The sequence below is a fragment of the Protopterus annectens genome, chromosome 11.part0 (genome assembly GCF_019279795.1).
Source record: "Protopterus annectens isolate FY-2018-M chromosome 11.part0, PAN1.0, whole genome shotgun sequence".
NCBI lineage: Eukaryota > Metazoa > Chordata > Ceratodontiformes > Protopteridae > Protopterus > Protopterus annectens.
In genome coordinates, this window is record NC_056745.1 from 436,523,338 (window position 1) to 436,548,759 (window position 25,422).

Here is a 25,422-nt window from a genome sequence, read left to right on the forward strand (position 1 = left end):
TTCTTTGCATCATTTCTCAGCTGTTTATATATAAGGTGGTCTTTTTGGGCTTTAGTGGTTCTCCAGGAGGTCCACGCTTTGTTTCTGCTAATAATGTTTTGTCTTGTATCATTGGACAGCCATGGTGCTACTTTGTTATCTGTTCTGATAGTGCGTGGGGGAGCATGGTTATCCAGGATAGCAAGAAATGTAGAGTTAAAGTATGAGACCGCTTCATCTAGTGGAAGTAGCCATAGGTTGGACCAGTCACGTGTGTTAAGTTCATTCTGAAATTTAGTCTGAATAAAGTTCTTACAACTTATAATGGTTTTAAAGGAAAATTGTTGAGGGATGTCATTTCTTTTTCTGATTATATAGTTCAGGAAGTGATCACTAATGTCCTCACATAGGGTGCCTGTTTTATATATCTGGGGTAGGTTGTTTATTAATATCCAGTCTAGGATACTTTCCTTTTTGTTAGGCTTGTTGATTCTGGTTGGGGAAGATATCATCTGGGACAAGCCATGCAAATTTATATGGGTGGAGGGGAAGTGTGAAGAGCAAGTATTCCAGCCGATATTAACATCCCCGAGAATAATAATTTCCTGGGGACAGTTAGTGGAGAGCCATTGGAGGATACCCTTCAAGATATTTGTGTTGTCACCTGGGGGAATATAGATACATGCAATGTTTATAGATTTGCGTTTGTTGAGTTGGACCTTTGTAATGAGTATTTCTGCATTGTTAGTAAACAAGGCATTTGAAATTTTAGGTTTCATGCAAAAACATTTATATAACTATTTAAACATTGTTTTAACTAGAGAAATGTATGTTTTTGCAGATGGACATTTAGGATGTAAGTTTTTAAATGGCTTTTTAACAGCATTTTAACATTTGTTTTATTTTAACTGATTATATTACAAATTTTACTGTTTAAATTGAATAATGAGAGGGGTATAAAAGTTGGGTTAATGTTTTTTGTCTGCATCTGATGAAGTCTGTATACCAGGGATGAAAACACAGTGTTATTTGTGAGGCATTTATGTGTTGATGTTTTTATTATTAAAATATTGGCATCAAAGCTGTGAACTGCTGTTTTCATCTTTCCAGGGCACTTGTTTGGATTTTGTTACTGGTGACTTTTTGGTGCCTTGTATTCAGTTTTTTTTTTTTGGATATGATGGATCTTTACGCTGTTTAGGTATTACAGCTACCACCACTTTCTTCCAGGATGCTGGTACTTCTCCCTTTCTTAAAACACTGTTAAACCAAAACTTCCAGATCTTTATCATGTTTTTACCCTCCTAGCTTCCAAACTTCTACAGGAATATCATCTATTCCTGGGGACTTTCCTGTAGATTAGTTATACATCACCATTTGTATCCCATCTCCTCCTATCCCAGTGATGGCAAACCTATGACATGCGTGTCAAAGGTGACACATGCCACAATGCTTTTGGTGACAAGCCTGCTATCACCAACATCTGAGTTACCAAAGACACTTCTTTTGCATTTGTTGCTTATGTGAAGTGCACTGAATTATTTTGTGTCAGGAGCTTTTTAGATGCCAAAAGTCAAAAGGTTTGCCATCACTGTCCTATCCTAACTGTTAGTAATTGAACCTTATCTACCTCTAACTTTGGCATATTTAATTCTTCCATAAACATTTCCATTTGTACCTTTTCTTAATTTCCATATTTCTCTGCTTTATGCAGATTTTCATAGAATTTCCAAAGTATTTATAATACTTCCACAGGATCTCTTGTTATCTTCCTTACTATAGGCTCCCTAAGCTTGGCGAGAGGCCTTTCTGCTTTCTATTGTCTGAGTAGTTGTGCTAAAAGTTTTTGTACTCTAGGGTTGTTATCAGAAACAGTTGCTTAACAGCAATCTCATCAAATTCATCATCAAATGTAATCAAACTCATGTATATTATTGAGGTAATCCCTTATTTTCTGTTTAGCACTCTGCAATTGCTCCTCTTCTTATTCTGTAAGATTCCCCTATTTTGCAATACTTTAACATTTGTAAATCCGTCTAAATAATTCTTATTCCTTCTTAAACATATCTATCTTTCTTTTTATTTCCTCCATATTTTTAAACTCCACTTTAATTTTATCCCATGCCCTAGCTATATTTTCAGAAGAAATGTCTATCTTTTTCTAATAGCTCCTGATCTGAAATAGTTACTGGGTATATTAAGACCTTCTGTAAGCTCTGTCTAGCCTAACCCAGTTTTTGTATCTTGGGGAATAATATTCAAATTCCCTAAAAACCCCTAGTACTGAAGTCACATCTTCTATGCCAAATATTTTCATATGTTTCTTCAAAATTCTACCCTCTTTTGTTATATTTACCTTTCTGCCCCTAGTCAGATCTTCACTGTCGCAAATCTAATTCAGTCCCCACCTATAAGTAGTATTCCTTGCTGATTACTTCTCACAGAATTTTCATAAGCTCCATTGTAGCAGTTTAAGGTAGAATACAAATACATGCCACTATAATCCTTCTGCCTTGCCAGTAGCCCCTTAGTACTACAAATCTACCATTATTATCTTTTTTCTTCTTCTATCACTATTGGAGCCTCTCTTGTAATTAATATAAGTACTCCTCTTTTCCTTTGTCCCATGTGTTCTGCTGAATAACCATACAGAAACCCTTTCTTTATCAAATTCAAATGTTCAAATATTTCCAAGTGTGTCTCCTGTAGCATAGCTATTTGCACTCTACATTTTTAATATAGTTCACTACTCTTTTTTGTATTTATCTGTGAGACCACTGACATTTAAATACATTACAGAAAGCCTCATTGTATTAAAAAGTTATTATTCCCACCTTTTATGTATAGGATCATAGATTATAACTAGATTAACTGCCTTTGTGGGTCATTTTAAGTCTAGACAATTACCCTGAATCGAATCCTGCATCTTGTGTTTGTAAGGAACACCTTAACCATTATTCCAGTCTCATAGCTTTTTTCTTAAATGTCTAGTTCCAGTTTTTGTGTTACATGCATACACTGTTTGGCAGGTTCCTCTTTTATACAGTTGTTTGCTGTCATATCCACCTGAGCCTATGTCACACTCTACAAACATTTTTGTTTTATTCAAAGCCCTTAAGAAAAAAAATGCACCCTCAATAATCCCCTAAAACCTATTAACTTAATAGTAACACACACAACTATGTACATCTTCAAATATCAAATCTCCACCCTCCCAGTAGGAACAAATGTTCCAAACTGGCAGCCACACTTACAGACTTGAGTTAACCTAAAAGAAAGGTCATCCATGCTAAGACACATGGTGCAGCCTGTACTTCAACTAAGTGCTGTCTGGTTTTGTCTTATCTTTATAGCTGTCCCAGCTGAGTAAACATTTGAATGCTTTCAGAGAATATTATCTACTAGCCATTTCTCTTTATCAGATTGTCTTCTGGAGACACGAGGACCGGTTACAAATTGCTACTAAGTATACATTTATTTGCTAGAAAAAAGCCTTAAAATATTCAATATTCTTTTTCATTTTCTTGATTCTCTTAAAACGTGTTACTAGATCAAGTTAAAGGTCTTAATCCAGTCATTCCCTTATGGAAGAATGATAAAAAGCACACCAGTTCCATTTCCCCCATCATGTGCTTTTAACCAGACTTATGTTCCTTTTTTTTTTGCATTGCAGTGCTTACATTTCTAAAAATTGAACAAGGAGAAATAGGGAAGAAAGGAGAAAGGAAAAAGAAGAAAACAACACGACTACCTGTTTACATTAGTATCCCAATTACACTTATAAATAACTTGGAAAACTTTGAAAAATAACAGAAACCTTTACTTTATGGTATGCAAAGAAAATCATACACTATATAAATAGTACCATTGAGAAAAAAAATGTTTTACTTACAGTTTACTTTCTGCCTCCTCTTCCTATCTCCTAAGTACTTTAATGGCATGAGGTAAGGCACATGCTTTAGAGTCCCCTACAAGTTTAACAAAGAACAAAAGAGTATTTCCAGATTTTCTTGTTCTGCCATGTTTCACAAATATAATTTTTGCATTGCAATCCCACATTTGTCAATTTCCAAGTTACTGGTTTTGTTCCTGCTCACCTCTATCTCCCAAATCATGTCTCTGCTTCATTTCCAATTTACTCTTGATTCTTCTGGTTGACATATGTGCTTTTTTCCTTCTCTCGAGCATTTTCCATTGAAACATTGAAAAAGGTTTCACTGGCACAGTCTCTCTCTATGGTCTTTATTAGCAGAAGAACAACAAGCATAATCTCCCTGTTTCATAGCTCACTTTTTGTTGGACAGTCTTGTATTTGCTCCTTAGCATATACTTCATCAAAAATGATTTTGTCCTTCCTTGTAAAAATATATTGAAAATAGCTGGGTACTGAATTTGAATCTCAAGCCTGCTTATCGACATTCCCTGAATAGTGGAATACATTTATTCCTCTTCTGCCTGGTGTACAATGAATAATCATTCTCCACAAACACTGTGCTGTCTTCCACTTTTAGTACTTTGAATTTCTGCCACACTTTTGACAGAATCCACTCCTTCTGCTAATAGGATTGCATCTTTGCTATTAATGGTCTAGGCTGCTTTCTCATAGCCAGGTTTGGAACATGCACACAATGTGCCATTTGAATTAAGAAATCCTACTGTATAATATCAGTCCAATTGCTTATTAGTGTTTCATAAATCAATATAGTCTGCTCCTTCCAGCTTTTCTGGTACAGCAGAAAATCTCAGGTTTTCTCTACATAATATGTCCTCTAATTCTATTATTTTTTGAAGCATCTCTTCTTGAGCAGTCTCATATTCAGCCAGCCTTTTCTTTATTTCAGCCTCTGATTTTTGCAGTTTTATCACCTCACTTGAATATCCATTTAAAGGTTCTTCCATTTTTTCCAGCCTTTTGCTGTTTGAGTTGATATGCTCCATCAGTGTTTCATTTATTTTAATCAGATCTGTGTACAGTTGTCTTCTTAAACTTTCCTCTGGGTTACTGGAAGTCGTGTCTGTAGCTTGCCCTGCATTTTGCCGAACAGCTGCAGTACTTTTCCCAGTCAGTGTTTCTTTCTCACCTTTTGTAGCTGATTTTTCTTCAAGTCCTCTGTATTTCTTTTTTTCCTGGCATCCAGGCAGTGCACTTACTAGCTAGTTACTGAAATGTACACAGAAATACAAATCCACTGGCTTTCTCTGCTAAGTTGTTGTTTTCACACTGGGAGAGCTAGAATTAAGTTGTTACTCAATGTGCACCCATCTTGGGAGTCCCTCATTGCTGTCTCTTAATCTAAAACTAAACTAATCTATATCTAAGAAGCCTCTTGATGATAAATAGGGTTGTTATTTTAAACAAAACATGTTCTAGGTAACCTTATTCATAAAAAAGAATATTAAAGGTAGCCAGTATTTTTCCTGATTGTTAGGGCCAAGCAATGTTTTTTTTTAAGTCATGGATAATAATGGACTGCTTTAAAATAGATAGATAGATAGATAGATAGATAGATAGATAGATAGATAGATAGATAGATAGATACAAGGGTCCCTACATTTAAAGATTACCTCACAATCTGGAGATAAATTAGCCTAGAGATTTGAAGCAAAATGTTATCAGCCTAGCAAGCAATGCTTCCAGTCAAGAGCAGGTAGGATGGACAGATGAAAACCCTCACATTCTTTTCTGATATATACTGTGTTTACACTCAGTCCAGCAGTCTGTAGGTATTACAACCAGAATATCCTCTAGCCATCTATAGACATCTAAAAGTAGATTATGCTTAACAATAGCAACAGTATTAGCAAAACAAAAAAATTGCAGCTGTCTCACATTCTGTAGTTGAGAAGTACATATCCTTTTTTTATCCACAGTATCATGATGAGCAATGTAGTAGAGCAATAATGTAAGTCTGATGCCAAGATGGCAGAACCTCCTCCATTTCTTTTCCAGCCTTCAGCCTACCCTATGATAAGGGCATAGTATTTGAGTAATGGGGCAGTCATAACCAGGGTGCAAGAGATGGCTTGATTGGAGACATGTACTGCCATTGCTGGGTAATCTGCATTTTGCTCCAACTGGAGTTGATCTAAGACAGGTGTTAGATCACTAATAGATACTCTTTCACAAAATCCCGGAATTGAGTTAGACCAATAATGAGTGAGATAACTTGAGGGAGTACCATACAGAAATGGATCAGATGGTGACTAGAATTAAACACTGGGTCCACTTTCAGTTCAGATGTGATTGTATCAAGTTGTAAGACCATATCAAATGTATTTCTGTTACTGTAGGTTCATAGTTTAGTACTAGAATGGCTGCCATTGTAGGCAATTTTCATCCTAGACAATTTCCCTTTCAGAGATAAGAATCAAAGCTGTACCTTGTGTTTGTCACATAACTACATTAACCATTTTGCTAACCCCCAACCCTAAATATTAAGCTATAATTCTACAGACTATTACAAGCTTAGTCAATAACCAGAGGAATCCTGTACTTTGAATTTGTGAGGTAAAGACCTTAATCATTATGCCAACTCTGCTGCCCTGCTCTTCTATTATGTATAATAGAGGAAGTAATTTGAACATAGTCAAATTCTTCCATTATCTAGAAGAATTCCCTGGCAAGTTTTATAGTATCTGTACTGGCTTCACTGTTAATGTCATCTAGAGCAAGCCACTACAGTCCATCTTCCATTGGATCAGTAAAGAAATCAATAAACCTTTTTGGAAAAATCTCCAGGTGATCTGGTAGACAGTTAACAATGAAATATAAGCAAATTTTCTTTTCTGATGGAGAGGAAATGGTGATCCCATTTGGAATGTTACTGAATCAAACTGATGATTTAACATCTACTGAGATTATACAAGCTCTTATTTAACTGCAAGTTCTTTGAGAATACTGTTGGTGTTGACTGAACTGAACATTGGATTTGATTTATTCTTTTAAGGTTTAAATACTTTCATTTTTTTTTTAATTTTTGCTCTTACTATACTACAGTTTGCTTTATTTTAAAATCTGTTGTGCCTTATTTTTTTCCACTAGAATTTTAAAAGTTATTGGCTAGTATCAGTTGAAAAGCATTCTTTTCCCATTTCACCAACTGAAAGGGAAGTAGCTCTAATTTAGTGGGAAGAGCTGAGAAATAGGATTTCTTATTTAGCTGAATTATTGTATAGCTGCATTCTTATTTAACCACAAGTGCTGTATGCTTCTGTTGGTGGTGACTAAAATGCATTTTTGATTTGATTTATACTCCGGAGCAGCTCTTTTGAGTGTGCACCTTTAACCCCTAGTGGGCGTGGCTTAAGCCTTTAAAAACTAAGTTATCACCTTATAGTTCTAGAAAACTCTCATTGAAAGAGGTCAAATATCAATAGAGTTGTGTTTGCCATCACATGTGGCTCAATACAAAATATCCTGGTACCTTGTAAGTAACATGGTTTTGGAATTATTAATGCAAATATGAGCAATCCATATTTGACGCCTAGAGGAGCAGTAGGGGTTAACTGCAGAAGACGCCTGGAGGAGCACTCGGCTGTAAGATTTGGATACATCCATTGTTTTTGATTTTTTGTTCTTATTATATTACAGTTTGTTTTATTTTAAATTCTGTTTACCTTAAAGTTTTTTTTCTTTGAGTTTTAAAAGTTCTTGTCTAGGGTAATTTAGAAAACATTCCTTTTCCCTTTCACAGACTGAAAATGAATTATGACTGTCTAATTAGTGGGAGGAGCTGAGAAATCACCCAACCCATGCAGTCTCTGTTGTGCTCCTAAACTTGTTGGGTTCTGAGATGTCTGCCCCTACTGTAAATTTGACTTTGGAAGCTCCTCCTAATGTTATCTTATCTGCTCATTTTACTGGGCACTGAAAAATCAAACTGGGAAGCTTCTCCAGTTGGATTCCATCACCTTGAGTTAGCCTTTGTTTCATATCATTCCACTCTTTTTAGTGTAGACTGCAGTAGCCAGAGTATTAATCCATTTTTTCTATCTTACTTTTAAAATATGTAACATCTGGAACTAGATTCCAAGTCACTGGAGAGCCTAGAAATGGCTTGTCAGGAATCAACTCAGGATTAGTACTTCTGTTTTTCTCCTGGTTAGAGAAAGAACAGGAGGGACATTATTTCCTTGCCTGCCTAGATATCACCAATCACCAGAAAGCCTGAAAATTGCTTCATAGGAGCCATCTTGGGATTGATGCTACTTTTTTATTTCTGTTGAGAAAAGGAGTAGAAGAATTTTGATTCCTGCTGGTCTCTGACTGGGCAGTATGGCTCGAGCTTCACTGAGTGGTCCTGGTGTGATTTTGGAGAGAACCTCTTCAGGGCTGTTTTGCAGCTTGACTATCTATTGCATCCAGCTGCTGTAGATTCTATCCAGGGTATCTATCAAGAGAAGACTACAGCAAGTGTAGTGCACCCAGCAATAGCTGGGTTAATACTTCTCAGGAAGCAGCTTGGGATTTGTGCTACCCTTTTACTTCTGGTAAGAGAAGGAGGTAAGGATCATTGGTTCCTAGCTGCATCCATCTATATTGAGACCAACCCTATCTCCACTATCAGACAGGTAGCACCTCCAGTAATCAACTCCAAACCTCAAACATCATAAGTTTTACTCCCCTTTCATCTCACATTAGTAAGCACCTAGAACCACGAATTTGCACTTTCCGATATCTCTATAGCCAGCTTGGCTGAAATGATCATCCTGAGACAATGTGGCAATTGACTCATGTTTATTGGCAACCTCCTACTACTTAAAAAGAATGACACAGTATGTGAGTGATGCAGTTATTTAATGATATTGGAGGCAAAACTCTCACATGAAGACACTACAAATAAGTAGTTTGTCAATACCACACAACACCACACTAAAATTATCACACAAAGATCAGACCAAACACATAAACCTACATATGTTGAGGCTCTTAAAAGTAACTTATCTAAACTGCAAGAGCTTATAAAACCTCCTAAAAGTAAGGTAAGAAACAAGTACCCTCAGCCACCTCACAAGCACAAAATGCAGGCAGCACCCACCTTGAAACATACAGCTAAGAGTCACTGTGTCTCAGTTCAAAAGCCCATACGGCAAACCTCCACATAATCCAACGTCATAGTCACGGGTGACTTTATTGTGAGATACACTGATGCACCACTCACCAGGCTGTGCAAGGACAGGGTCATGGTTAGTTGCCTATCAGGTGTCAGGATTCACAACATCATGCACCACAAGTACACATGTGACACTGTCATAGTACTTGTGGGTGTAAATGACTTGAGATGTACTTCCCCGGAATATATGAAGAGAAACATGGTGGAGCTCTCGGAAAATGTATTTGTGACAGGTATGAACATAGTCATGAGCAGCATTTTACCATCATCAAGAATGATGCTTTAGTACAAACAAAAGATTTTTGACTTCAACAAGTGTCTTAGCTTCGGGTGTCATTCAAAGGGGGTCCAATATATATCATTCAGCGAGGACATGGCAGGTTGTCTAGCTGATTTTCCAGGGCTGGCCTGCACCTGTCCCTTCAAGACTTTTGTACATTGGCTAAAAACCTTGTCCACCACATAGTGCTTTTTTAGGCAACATCAGCCTCAAACATAACAAAACAGAATCTGGGTAACATAAATCTATTACTCAATACTAGGGCCTTAACAAAAACTTCACTCCCTAAAGGACTCCTTATCCTGGAAGACATTGCCTGGTTCAAGACCAATGAGAGCACCTCATCAGTATAGGGTTTCAATCAATGTCTAGTACATGTTCAGGCCAATCTTACTAGATGAAAACACTAAAGGCAACAGTGTTTTTGTATCTGTAAAAATCACTTCACCTCCAGACTAGTTAGACAAAATAATGATCTGGAACTCCTCTATGTCCAACTTATCATTAACAAGATCCCTTCTTACAACATGGCTAACTATAGGTTCCCTCTATGTCTTCTTTGGCCCATAATTCCTAACTAATTAGTATGGAGTCCCTAAGCGTTAAGGCGAACACCTTTCACCTAGGGTCCTCAATTACCCCTTCATTAACCGAGAGATGTGTACATCCTCCAATATGAATTCCCTAAAATTTCTGTACTTCATCAATACAAACTCTTTGAACCAGTTACTCTACACCCCAACCAGGGGGTGATAAAATCCTGGACTTGGTCCTCACTACAATGGGACAGCTCTGCTCCCAACAATTATAACTGTCTCCTTGGTCAAATCAGACAACAAATCAGTCACATTCACCTTATGACCGAAGTGAGAAACATCTTCCAGTGCCATGGTATTCAGAGATTATGCCAAGGCTAATCTACTGAATTAGTGATAACTTGGCTAAATTCAACATCTTCAAATTTGATGACTCCTTTGCTTATTTGGAATTTTTTACCGCCATATTCTATAAACATGTGAATAGCTGCATATATGCATCTGTCCTCCTCTAAAGTAAATGCAATACCAAATTCAAAAATAAACCCCTATGGTAGAATCCAAATATAAATAGACTGTATAACAAAAGAAAAAAAACTCTTTGTACATAAAAAAAATGTAACTCTCAAGATACAAAAAAAGCTCTTGTGAAACCTATCAGGGAACTCTGAACCCTGGTCAAATTAAGCAAAGTCATATTTCAGGTAAAAACAGGCACCCATGAAAGGACAACCACAAAGCCTTTTTATCTCTGTGAGAAACCTTAGAAACAATGCCCAGCACAGTGCAGAGCTAATAGTAAATGATATCACATGGTCAGACCCTGAGGGCATAGTCAATCTACTAGAAAATACATTTCGCTCTAACTTCTGCCTCCTCTTTCACCTTCTGCAATCCCCGATCTCCTATCTGCATGAACGACCCTCCCTCAGATCTCCCAAGAACAAGTCCTCAAGGCATTATCCAAGGCTAAGAGCACTGCTTCTGTGGGACCAGATAATATTCAGGGCTGCTTACTGTCCAGCCTGAAACAGGACCTGTCAGACCCATTACAGAGGCCATTCTGTGTCAGCCTCCAAACAGGGTTTATGCCAGATGCATTAAGGACAGCAGCTGTCATCCTGCTGCACAAAGGTGGGGGCATCAATGGACAAAGGAAATTATAGATCCATAAGTCTGACCAGTCTCAACTGTAAGACTATGGAAAGGATCACTACAGAATTAATAGATAAGAACATAGGGAACCTGCAAACTCTCAGCCCAAACCAGTTCGGATTGGTCTATGGCAGATCCTGCATACTTAACCAGAAGGTCACTGAAGTAATGGATGAGGGCAAATCAGTACACACTTTATATCTAGACCTCACAAGGGCAATTGACAGCATCCTGCACTCATGTATCATAAATAAACTATCCCAGCTAAATGTTAATCCCTGTGCAATTTATTGGGTATTAAATTGTCTCATAAATAGAGTGAGCTGCACTACCTCCTCCAAAAGACCTGTCACTAGTAGTGCACCCCAACATTCAGTTCTTGGGCCACTCCTCTTTGGCATCTACTGTTCATAGGTTCATAGCTTCATAGTTATGTACCAGGCTGTCTACCACCAGGGCCTTTATAAACCTAGTTGTGCAATCAAACCTAATTGTGTCCATATGTATCATGGGTGTTTATTAGGAAGGGGTATGTTAGGAAATTTCTAGAAGTTATGGGGTGTATATCAGTTTCACCGTTACTGTCTGCCTTTGTCTATCATAGACATGGGGGACAGACCCAGGTTAAATTTCTGATTTTCCATCCATAGGTCATGATTATGCTTAAATAGGGTTAGGGATGGACTCTGTTTCATGTGGATTACCAGCCTGTTCCAGAGCATGAGGATCCTCTAAGACATATATCTGTATTGCCAAAATGTCTTAATTATGCCACAAGCAAAATGTAAATTCTTGGATCTAGTGGTTCTGATTCTGTTCATTTTGCAGATGTGCAAAAGGTCCATCAGGACTGGATCCAAAGATGCCTTGTACATCAGGCATAAATCACCTCTCAGTAACCTGTAGGAGACAGTGTATAGAGACAGGACTTTAAGGCGATCCATATAAGACAATTTGTTTATACACTGGATTCTTCTGATAAGGAACCTTTGTGGGTATTCCAGCTGTTGCATAAGTCTGGTTAGGTACATGCCAAAGGGAACATTATACTCACTGACGGGTCTGATAAGGGCTGAATAAAGTGACACTATGACTTCCATGGACCTGAATGTCATGCCTTTACTTATAAGTTGGGCGACATAGAATGATTTTCTTACTACCTTGGCCACATGTTGTTCAAAGGCCAGATTGCTGTCTACATATGTTCTCAGATCCCTGACTGCTGGGTCAACTCTTAGGGGTGTGTTATCAATGGATTAATTAGTCTGGGTGGCAGTTTTCCCAAAAGGCACTATAATGCATTTCTTGGCATTGAGTTTTAGTCCATGACTTTGGCATCAGTCATTTGTCCATATTAGACCTTCTTGTAAGATGCTTTTGTCACAGGGGGAATCTATGACAGCTTCCAATTTGCAGTCATCTGTGAATATGGTCAGCCAAAGGCCCTTGACATTAACCTTTGCTTCCAATAAGTAGATGCCAAATAGGAGCAATCCCAGTATGAAGCCATGCGGTACCTCACTGGTGACTGGTCTCTTAGTGAAGGTGTTATCAACAGTCCTGACCTCTTGAGTCCTGTCTGTGAGCCAGCTGGCAATCCAGCAAGTAATGTAGGGGATCATTCCCAGTTTGTCAACTATACCTCAGTGGGTTATTCTATCAAATGCCTCAGCCAGGTACAGGTAGGTGGTCTGCACCATTTTCCCCTTATCCATTGCCTTGGTGACCTTCTCAAAGAAGTCCACCAGAATTAGTAGGCATGATCCTCCTTGACAAAGCCAAACTGGGTTGGATCCAGTGTCTGAAGGCTGTGTCTTTGTTGAGCATATCCATGATAATTTGTTCCATGACTTGGCATATTAGACTAGTCAGACTAATAGGTCTGCAGTTTCTGGGGTCAGTTGATGTTCCACCTTTGTGAAGTAGGAGAACTGTTGCAGTCCTCCATTCAAATGGTACAAAGCCTGTTTTGAGGCTATAGTTGAAAAGTGAATGAAGTGATCCTGATAGAGCATGTTTCCAGCTGTTTAGGAGCCATCCTGGGATATTGACAGGCACATTGCAACTGTGATTTTGGCTTTAGTGAGTGCTGTCAGGACCTGCTCCTTATTAATAGTTGGGGGGATTATGCTAGTAGGCATTTCATGGAGGGAGGCAGGTGGGAGTGGTGAGTGAAATATGAGCTAAATTTGTCAGCCAGCAAATTTGCTATGTCCCTCTGCTCAGTGAAGGTGGTAGCATTGACCACCAGTTCACAGCACTGATATGTGCTGCCTTTGAGGTTTCATACATACTGTAGCTGTAGAAGGCCTTTTGGTTATCTTTAGCCTGAGAGGCTATCTTGATCTTGTAATTGACCTTGTCAGACTTAATTAGCTAGTTTCCTATTTAGTTTAATTAGGAAGCTCCTACCAATATGAGAGTTGCTCTTCCTGATTTTAACCATGGTCTTTTTCAATTTGTTATATACCCTTTTAAGGTTAGGATTCCATCAGTGTGATTTGTTTTTAGAGTTTGATTTGGGCTTTCATCTAGTAGGTATGGCAGCCTTTACAGAGCTATTTACATGGCTGTACAGGGTTTCTGTGAACAATTCCACATAGGATGTTGTGAACTCGGGGTTAGGAGAGGCATTGAATTTTAATAACCTATTGCCTAGTATGGTGTAGTTTGCTTTGGAATAGTTTCTTATTGTTACTGGGTTTGCTGAGGTTACTGAGTTGATTTTTACTTCAAAGGAGACAGCTTTATGGTCCGACCTCACTAGTGTTCCAGGTCTAGTAAGTTTGAACCTCTGGTTGGTGTGCACACTATCTGGTCAAATGTATTTGTGTTAATAAAGTCCAGGAATCATTGTGCCTATGAGTATGAGGTAGTGAATGTCTCAGAATATAGAGGGGTAGTTAAAACCTCCCATGAATAGGATATTTGGTTTAATGGTGAGTGTCTCCGCTAGGTCTAGGTATCAGCTATGAGATTCTAGGGACATAGAAGGTGACTTATAGCTTGTCAGGATATGGTACGTGAGTTTCTGTATTGGGATTTGCATGTGGATAAATTGCAGAGCATTGACCTGTTTAACCAATGTAGGGTTATGCTGCTGCTAATACAGATGGAGATTCATCCACCTTTTGTCCCTGTGCAGCTGATGGTCTGAATGTGCGGAAGGCACTGAAGCCTTGCACTGCTAGGGTACTTTCTGCAGATTTAAACCATGTCTCGGTAATGGCACAAATGTTTATATTCTCCAGAGTGAGGACAGTTTGTAGGATGTGGAGTTTCATGTTTAGGCTCCTAGCATTGAGCAATAATACATTTAGGTTTCTTTGGGTTTTATTTGCTTTATTGGTTTGTCAAATTTGCATTGCCTAAAAAAGGCTCTAAGGGTGTGGATAAAGTTTTAGCCAATATTCGGAAGCTAGAGGAGGGAGGTACAGACTGTCCTTTGCAAAGCAAGATGGTCTATTAACCATGTCCTCCCATGCTGACAAATATTGAATCCCCCTGGAAAGACACCAGAAAGTAAGCCAGTTATTGATGCAAATCATCTGTTGTTCATACTGCATAATGTGGCATCTTCCTTTATGAAAGTAGAGTGTTGTTCAATGTAAGGCATATATCTGCCTGAGACACATATTCAATGAGCTCACCAGTGGCTAGCTTTATATAATCTAGGGAAGTACATCTCAGGCTGTTAATGCCCACATGGACTATGATAGAATCATAGCGGTACCTGTGGTGTAGTGACTTCAGTGCATGCATAACTTGCTGGGTCCTGGCTCCAGATATGTAATTAACTGTTATCTTCCTCTTGTTCATTCTGGTGAGGGTGGCTTTTGTGTGTTATACAATGGAATCCCCTCTGTCAAGAATCCTGAGTAATGTGTTGACTTGCTGTATGGGCTTTGATCTTGGGGGTCTACTAAGTGTAGGAGTATGTGTGGTGTTTGGTGTTGCTTTTGGTGAGTGCTTTAGAGATTGCTGAGGATGGATGTTTTTGTTTATAGGCTTAGGAGGTCTTTGAGGTTTGGGAAGATTGCTTTTTAGTGCTTCAGCACAGGTTGGTCTATGCATGTGGTGGACACTTTTAAAAGCTGGTATTGCATTTGCAGTCAGACCTGAGCTCTGTAGTGCTCCATGTGTGGTCTAAACTGTAGCAATTGCTTGACACATTGTAACAAACAGTTTCCTCTAGTTTAAAAGTTAGAATTTTCTTTTAACTAAAACCTGAGCACTGTAGTGCTTTGTGCAGGCAGGGTATAAATTGTAGCAGCTGTTTGCTATATTTGCAGCAAGCAGTTTGCTGCAATTTGCAAAATATTTTTTTAAGTAAAACATGAGCACCTTAGCACTCCATGCAGGCAGTGTATAAACTATAGCAACTGTTTGCTACAGTTTATAAGAAGAAATTCTTATTTATATGGAGAGAGGCAGGGCACAGAAATTGGACCTGAATGGCTAGGTGGGGGGGGGGGGGACATGTAGTGCATCTGGCCACCTGGTTGGTGGCAATAGAAGGAATGTCCTTTTTTTTTTTCTTCAGTGGCAGAGCCTGTGTGTGTGTCTGTGGGGGGGGGGGGGGCATGGATCTGTAATGAGCTGATCACTAGACTGGCTTAATACAGATACGGTAAAGTATTTTTTTTTTTTTTTGCTCTTCACCTAAGAGCTGAGGGGGTGGAGCACTGGCTCATGGTACTGGCACAGGGCGCTGGTTGAGTCAGCTATGCATCTGTGTGTGTCTCCTTGACAACCTTGTTTCCATGTAATATTTTTGCTTCCAATGAAATTGTGCATTGCATCTCTCATATACAGTGTTTGTTTTTTTAAGGATACAGTGTTTGTTTTTTTAAGGATTAAATGGTTGTCTGTGAACATGATTCAATTACTGCATTGTCTCAGGATGCCAATATCTGCCAACCTCTCTGCTACAGAGAAATTTGGAAGCTGCATATCCATGTTGTCTGGATCTATATTTGAGTTGGCTGACCAAGTTTTCAGATGACTGTAAACTCGGTGCAGTCATAAACTCCTCAGGGGATGCCAAGCGAGAGAGCCTTTCCAAAAACCAGTAACTGGCATCAAAACCATGGACTAAAACTTAATCCCAAGAAATGTATAGTAGTAGTTTTCAGCAAGCAAGAAGTCCCTTGTAACTATCACTTTGAGAACACACCCCTAAAACCTGATCCAGTTGTTGGGGACCTGAGAACCTCTGTAGACAATGAACTGTCCTTCGATTACCATGTATTCATGCATTGCACAACTTATTACTGGTATGTAATCTAGATCTAGGGATGTGATCATTCCACAGTATTCTGCACTCATCAGGCCAATCATTGACTTTAATGTCCCTTCATTATATACCTGGCGAAACATCTGACACAACTTGAATACCCACAATGCATTCTTACTAAGAAAATAAAGGCTCTAAATCATAAAAGCTATGAGGACCATCTCAAAGCCTTGTCCATGTTTGTGCCATACAGGCTACTGAGATGTGATATTTGTCTCACATACAGGGACGCAACAAGCCCTGTCCTTTGAGGTCTACTACAAATTCAGAAGTCCAGTGGGGGGCATAAACACCTGCTTAAGATATCTCAGTGTATTTTGCAACATAAATAGAACACATTGTAGGTATAGATATGTATTACAGATAATACCACTTATTTGGAATTGCATTCTTCTCCTCATAAAGCAAAGTACTTCTCTTAACACTATTCACATGTACTCTGGATGAATGAATTGGTAACCACAAATTCACCCCGGTTTATCACCCTGATCCTTTATGAATAGGGGCAACTTATAAGTGTTCTGCTCATCTCTGGGTTATTTATACTTAAAATATAAACACTAAAACTTCATGAAAATATATGGTTAGATTTCTAAAGATCTTCATGGATTAATAGCCTTGTATGTACCTACGAACCTAGATAAATGGATAACAAAAAACTTTGGGGATAACAACAGCCAGATGAGGACTGAAATTCACATTGATCCATGTTTCCATCTGGTTGACCTTCTACAACAGGTCAAGAACCTCTGTGTGTGCTTTCACACAAAGTTGTGGCATGTATCCCTAACTAGAATTATTCAGCCACATTCATAGCCTCTAAATCACTATTATTTCTGTCATCTCCACCTGCCTGGTCATAGCAGTTAGCTACAGACAGTGGGATTTTAAGGTCAACAAATAGGTGTCAGGCTATAAAAACATCCACTAAACAGAATAAACCCATTTTTATGATTAAATACCATAAGCAGTATCCAGTAACATGGAAATTTGCTGTCATATGCTGTTCATGATAATATACATGTCCCAAAGGGGAAAAAAACAATAAGACTAAAAAATGTCAGAGTACCATTCAGATTACACTAAGTTATAGTTTATTATAGGAGAACTCCATAAGAAAACTAAGAATCATGTCTTGATAATCTCTGCTATAATGCATCAGAATCACTCAAAATGTTTACATATTATATGTTTACTATTAATGTATGTGTATGGGCCTTAAGAAATAATTTAATAAAGTTGTTCAAAAAGAGACTCATTCAAACAGTTTACTACTTTATTTGTTATGCCTTAAAATAGTCATAATTGGGGGTGGCAGACTACTGTTATTTTGATTTTCAGTTTGTTTTCTTGTTCCTGCGGTGCAGTTGTTGTCCTAGTAAAATAATGCAGCTTAGACACAGCAAACTTGTTTTTTTTTCCCTTTTGCATTAATTTACAACTACATTCCTGTGAGTTATTGACTTCTTAGAAACAGTAAATTAGGCATTAGGAACACTCAAAAAGTCCAAGCAAGGTGCTTTATTATACAGAGTACCACAAACGAATAAAATAATAAAACACTTTATCACCGCGTTTTTCTTTTAATCTGATGAAATTCAACATAGAATGAAAAACGTGATAATAAAGTTAAAGCATTTTATTGTTTTATCTGTTTGTGGTACTCTTTATATAATAAATCACCTTGCTTAGACTTTTGGAGCATTTCTTGTGCGTAATTTACTGATTTTGAGATTGGTTGGAGCTCTTACTCTCTTTGGGCACTGACTTTGGCTTTATATTTGTGTTACTGACTTCTTAGATTTTCTTCACAAACAATCCCTCAAATTAAGAATCCCACCACAGGTACTAATAGCTGCACCCAAAAGGGGTTGTTTCTGCGATTATGATAAATGTGATCAAGGGACATGATCTATTTTTTTCAGCTTTTGAATGGAAATTTCCAGTAAGCAATGTAAATAGTGTACATTTCTCTCTACTTATTATAATGTACATATACAGTTTTTCTATTTAACTAATCTGGACTGCAGTATCAGTGCTAACATTTTTGCCTTTTGTTTGTGAAATGTTTTGCATTTCACCTGGGCTGAGCATGTAATTGGTCAGTATTGATCAGTGCACTGTCCTGGAAAACAAATATGAATAAAGAAAAAGTAAATAAAAAAGTTAGGCACAATAAGGAAAGACTTCATTACCAGCTAATGTGCATTTGTCTGAATCGTGTGATGTTAGCACTGGTGATAATCAACACTTTCCTCTGGTAATCACCTCTGGTAGCCCATGCATCACATTGGCAAAGGCAGCCCCCTCATTCACTGTCCCATATACATGCACAAATTCAACCCCCCCCCCACACTCACACACACACACACACACACACACACACACACACACACACACACACACACACACACACACACACACACACACACCATTACCTGTCTCTCAGCTTAGAGAATGCCCCTGTTGTAGCAACTTATTTCCCTGCCCCCATAAGTCACAGATGATTGCAGTCAGTCCGTAATGTAAGTATAATTTTATTCTTCTTATTGGTCATAAAATGCATCATGATGCTAGACTCGTAGCTCAACTAGCTTTTGAAGTTGCTCAGAGTAATATTTAAAATATTCAGCACAGCCATTCAGAGGTATGTCAGCCCCCACATGGACAGCTCCCTTCCCTCTCAGCTGTTTCTGATTTTACAGAATGCTCTTGATTTTGCATCCTACACGTACCCCATCTCCTGTAACACATAGACCATTATAGTCAGTAATGCCAGACACTGGAGTTTCATAGTTCTTATTGTTCAGAAAAATACATTAGAATACAAGAGGTATTCCTTCACAAAGTGTTCATTTGGTGTAGAAGACAAAAGCCCTGCTTTGTTAAGGAGCTGCTTTCAGTACCAAGGGTACAGGGTTTGAAGCCCCCATCATTATTTTTTTAAAGTTGCTTAGGGTAGTATTTAAGCATCTTCCTGTGTCTAGTGTTACTGCAAAGAACTGAAGCTCTTCGTTGTTCATGAGCTGCTTTCTGTGCTGAGGGTACTAAGTCTAAAGTCCTTTACAGACTGGTGTCTAGTGTTTCCCCAGCCCAAATGTCTTTTGTGCTGAAAAAATTGTTCTAGCTACTATTTCAGTGACTTTACAATAATAATAAAAGAGCATCCCTGGTGTCTAGTTCCCCCCTGCCAGTCCATACATCTTATTAAGTTTTTAAGTACCAAATGACTAGAGAATAAATACATTTCAAGATGGCCTTTCTAAGCATGACAAGTTTTTTATTTAGTTTGTTACTGGGATAGTACAATGATCACTTAGACCCTTTACAGTCACAGCATGGTTATGTAAAGAATTGTGCAACTTGTTCAGTCAATCTGGTTGTGAACTTATGGAGTTATTGATCTAAAATAATGAACATAATATCAGCAAGTTGGCTAATGAGATCAAAAAGTTATTTAAAAACTTTATACGATTTGATTTTTGTTTTTCAAGATTGGAAAGGCATATTAACACCAAAGTAGAATGGAAAAGAAACAAAAAATGTATGTGATAACAATGCTTACAGTGATGGCTCTACCTTTCCTTTTAAAGAAGTTTAAAAATAAAGTTTTCAAAGTTCTATCAGTGGTTAAAAAAGTTGTTACAAATGAACATACTAACAACACAGTTACTGAGCATACTGATGATGATCCCATTTTTTATATATTGTCAGCCAGTAAGAAGATCTGACAGAATAGCCAATCAGAGGCATTTGTCCATTGCAGTCACAACAACCAGACTGAATGTTTAGAGTAAGAAACTGAGGTGTGGGGTTCTTGTCATCCACAACCATACAAAAAGGGAAAGCAGAGGAATTCCTACAGGGAAGAGGCAGGGGCAGAGCTTGGGGGATCTTAAGATCCCTATAGTCAATCTTGGTAGCACAGAGTTTACAGAACAGCAGTTATTAGTCCTTGCCAAAGGATTTACTTTTGCACTTTCTGTGAAAGTCAGCTTGATGAAAATGTTAATTGAATTATGGTTATATACAGGTAATTTAAATTTAGAGTATATGTTTCCTCATTTGCCAGGTGGTTCATTGGATGAAACTGCTGGTTTACAAAAAAAATAATAATCATGCCTTAAACAGCACTTTAAAATCTTTTTTTTTTTTTTTGCAATTTTTTGACAGCGACATAAGGGTAGTATTAGATAAGCCTGTTATTATTAAATTTTTATCATTTGCCCAGTCCTGCTAGAAAGCATTGTTTGAACTGCAAAATATGATGGATGTCCACTTCATGAAAAATGATAAAGGATGTAGACTGGTCATCATGGGCAGAGACAGATATGAAAATCGTATGTCAGAATTTCTGAATGGTAAAACACGCTTTATGAAAGTACATTTATTAAATCTAAATTGTTTTAGAGTTGTTAGAACAAGATTTTATTAATTTTGCTTTTTATTAGTTTTTAAATGTCCCAATCTATGTATTAGTGTATTATATGGAATTCCTAAGACGCACAAAAATATTGACAGACCACTGTTCAGGCAACAGCTATGTTAGTTGGCAGACAGTTTAATCCCTAGGCCCAAGGTCTAACTATTTATGTTAGACATTCATGGGATTTTTTGAACGAATTAACTAGTTACAACATCAATAGAAGTGAGAAGGATTTGTTTACTTTATACACAAGGAGTTTATACATAGTAGTCCCACAAGAGTTGGACTTTGGATGCTTAACAGAATATTTGGCTAAGTTTTCATCTATACAGACTAATAACATTAATATATGTTTACTGTCAGCATTGGTACTCAGTATCGACTCTTTTCTCTTTGGCTAATAATAATTCCACCATTATAGAGGAGTGGATATGGGGGCTGCTATGGTCTCAGCATTTGCTGACCTGGTAACTAGAGGGTAGGAAGAAACTTGTTTATACACAAACCTTTTACTTTCCAAGGTGAGTCTTTGTAAAAGCTTTATCAATGACCTTTTTTTATTTGGGAAGGGGTAAAGCTTTGGTGACTGAGTATGTGTATATGTTGAATAACAACATACAGTTAATTCTGTTTACTGTTGGTGACACTGGTATTAAGGTGGATTATTTCAATTTAATTGTTAGTTTAGATATAATACAAAATAAATGTTCTTCTGCTATATATAAGAAACCTATGTTTGTCAGAAATTTTCTGCATTACAGCAGTGTCCATCCAAGCCCTATAAAAGTGTTTAGAGGGTAGTTTAAACACTTATCAAAATTAATTTCTGATGATGAAATATTTTTCAATGAATGCAAACCTGTCAGGAGATTGTTTGCAAATGGAAGTTTTGACAGTAAGACACTGGATGGTTGGTTTTATTCATGAGGTCATTACAAAAAGGAATACCAAGCATTAAGCAGTTTTGTATAACAACAAAGTGACTGCTGTGAATAATGATAAGAAAAATTCTTCTCCTGTATTTATGATTGATATGTCAGTTGATAGTCATTGATCCAAAGTAGTAACAGACAATTGGAAGATTGTCAAAGATAATGACAACTTTGACAGTATTATATGTTCTGTGCCCAAATTTGTTTATAGAAAATGGTACAAATTTAAAACTAGATTGGAGTATGAACTTTATTTGGTTTCAAAGTGTGTTTGTCAAAAAGAAAAAGAGTTGTTTGTATGAGGCACATCAGATCTGTAACTTTATTTGTTGTTGTTGTTGTTTGCCTTTCGGCTTTTCCAAGTTAGGGGTCGCCACAGTGGAACTCCGGTCCGCTAATGATTGTCAGTAGATTTTCACGAACGCCGAGGTGCCAGCTCAACGTTCAACCTTCAACAAAGGCATGCCCATTTACGCATGTCTTTCGAATGCCCACCCAACTGCAGGGAGAACATGCAGACTCCACACAGAAGGCACTCCCCACACTCCAGCCGAGAATCGAACGGGAGAACCTCTTGCTGTGAGGCAACAACGCTACCACTGCACCACCTAATGGTACAAATTTAAATTTGCCCCAATTGTACAAATCTTATGATTTGAAGACTCATTATATGTGCCAGTCCAGTGGCGCTGTATACATTGTAAATTATTCCAGCTGTGAAGACTTCTATGTAGGGAAGATTACTAGGTGTTGGCATCATAAATGTTAACACATTAGGTCAGCTAAGGTAAAAGATGAGACAAATGAATTGTATAGGCACTCCACTGCATGAAAAATTTCCACAAATTGTTGTTCTTTGTAATAGAACATGAACTTTATGCTCGTGGTGGGGCTATAATAATAGTTTAGAAATTCTGGAAGTAAAATGGCAACTAATTCTCAAAGCAGACAGCCTGCCAGGTTTCAATGACCACATCAATATAAAATGCTTATTACATGACAAGTTTTATTATCTTGTATTATAGCTTTTCTATTTTTTTTTTCATTATTTATATTCTTAGGTATTTATAATTATATGTTATACTATATAATTTATAAATATGTCTTAAAAAGTGGTTTTATAAAGGAAAAGTGATATCATATGGGTGGTCATATGTGTTTGGGAATAAGTGCATTGGGTTTGTTTAATTTAACTGCTCTGATAAAGTTCACATGATTTTGGTAAATGAAACTGATAAATGTTCTATGTTTTATTTAAATACATAGTCTGGATGATGTATTATAGTTTTTTTTTTGTTTTTTGGTTTTATGGTGATTAGTTGATAAACACCAGCTGTGTCCTTGGCTTGGGTTTTAATATTCAAATTTCACTGTTGTTTGGTATGACATCACCCTACACACACACACACACACACACACACACACACACACACACACACACACACACACACACACACACACGCCCCTCATCTGAGATCAATCATCCTTCTGCATACGGTCACAACTGTTGCCAAATGCACACACACACTATAACAGGATCTACATATAAGCTAAACTCCTGGGCACTTAACACAATCTCACCTATTGAAAGTAATAGATGAATGTGAACTTTTCAGCATGCTACCTTATGCAGAATCACTTGGCTACATAAATGTCTTTCTACAGACATTTCCAGGGACAGTATATGTCTAATTAGTATAGGCCACTTCCCTAGAAAGCTATATTAGCCTATAGGTTATCCTAGGAGATGGGCAGATCTGATGATCCTACAGACCATGTAGGATCACTGTGGTGTGCCTGTATTTGTGTCAGAAAGGGATGCAAGTGGTGAAATAGCCCATGTAGGGACATACCACTGGTGGCGACCCTTTCTGAATCTAGCCTAATGTCTGTACAGCTTTTTTACTGAGTTACTCTGATTTGTGCCAACTGGGTGCTGCTAAAAAGCCTTTCACTGTATGTGGGAGGTTGGCATAATGGTTAAGGTGCTTCCTTTGCAAACACAAGGTGCAGGGTTTGATTCTCACATGGGGTGATTGGTTAGGCTTAAAATATCCCACAAGGACAGTTAGCCTAGTACTAATCTATGAACCTATGAACCTATTTAAGTATTCTTTGTATAAAATAGGTAACTTTCAAGTGTTATCAAGTATTCATACCTATATCCCCCCCACACTCCTGCTTATGTGTCAGACAAATTCATCTGTGAATTAAAGGAGAACTGCAACCACAGACTCAAAAACATGTTTATTTCATCATGGGTTTGTGTTTCCTACATTTTAACAACACTCTGGGACTATTTACAGGTTTTTAAATATTTTATACATAATTTCTGAGTTTGACCACATGAGGTCTAGCATCTTGAAGAGATCCTGATTGTTTAGTCTGCCTCTAGGTATACCACAATGCAGTGCTTGTCTGTAAAAAATGACATCTTGCAGGCCTCTTTCACCCTAAAGATCCTGTTACTGCATTGATTTAACATGCATACACTGCTGCATTTCAATTAGTTAGTTTTAAGTAACATTTCATGCCATTTAATGACTACTTAAACACAAACAGTGCAAATGCCACAGGACAGACTTTCAAAGTGCTTTTACTGCTGCTTCTTTTTAGAATGGCAAAATTGCAGTCTCTTGTGAAGCCTGAATTGTACTGCTTTGACTCATCTCCCATCCCCCTTCACACCTAACTTCCCTAGCAGTCAAAGTGCTAAGGGTAATTTCAGCTGTGTACTGCTGTGATTGACAGCTCACTGCAGGAGACTTGACTCATGTACTGTTTCCTTGTTCTAGCCTTTACTTTCTGTATGGGTAGGGTAAGGACCAGGGAGCTGTGACATCACAGCATGGGTGGGTTTTTAGGACAGTCATGGTGATGTCAGTTTGGGGAGGGGACTGGCCAGAAAACTACCTGTATTCATTGGCCTTGATGACATCAGTGAATTGGAGACTGCAGCAAGCTTTTCCAGGGCAGGATAAAAGTTTTTGAAAGTGAAACCACCACAGTACAGTAAGGTACTATTCTAGTGGAGAGAAACAGTCAATTTAAAATATTTTAAATGCTGTATTGTTTGTTCATAGCAGGGACTGTAAATAGGGAGAAAAGGACAGAGAAGTTCGGCATTTAATAATAGAATTCTGTTGTTGTCCTTTAGCAAGTGTCAGTTCATAGAACTGGTAAGGCAAATTAATAACTACTTGTAGTTTTTAAAGAATACCTTTAATTTCTTGCAGTTACATAAATAAAAGCAACACTAATGGCCAACAATGAGAATACTTACCAGCTTGTTAATGCAGTACTGCATAATAGCTCATCCTGTTTTTCATATAAATTGTCTGCATCAGCCAATTCTTTGGAAAAAAGTAACTTCACCTTAGTTGTTATCTATGCTTTACAACACCTGACATAACCCAGTGAGATACAGTCTTAGGAAGTAAAACTCTGGGCAGTGACTAACAGTAAAAACCGCATATACACTTTTTTTCATAGAGGCTGATATATCTTTCTGAAATAATGTGAGATTTGAATTGAAAAAATATAGTGAGACCTTTGCAATCTTTGGTGAGTGAAATTAAAATGAAGACATTGTTGTGTCAAGGCACCAACTAGATGTAGACAATATTATGGGAAGAGACAGGAACGCTGAAAAATGATAAAAAATTGCTTTGGTGATATTCAGAAGCAACTCTGATTTGCAGTTAA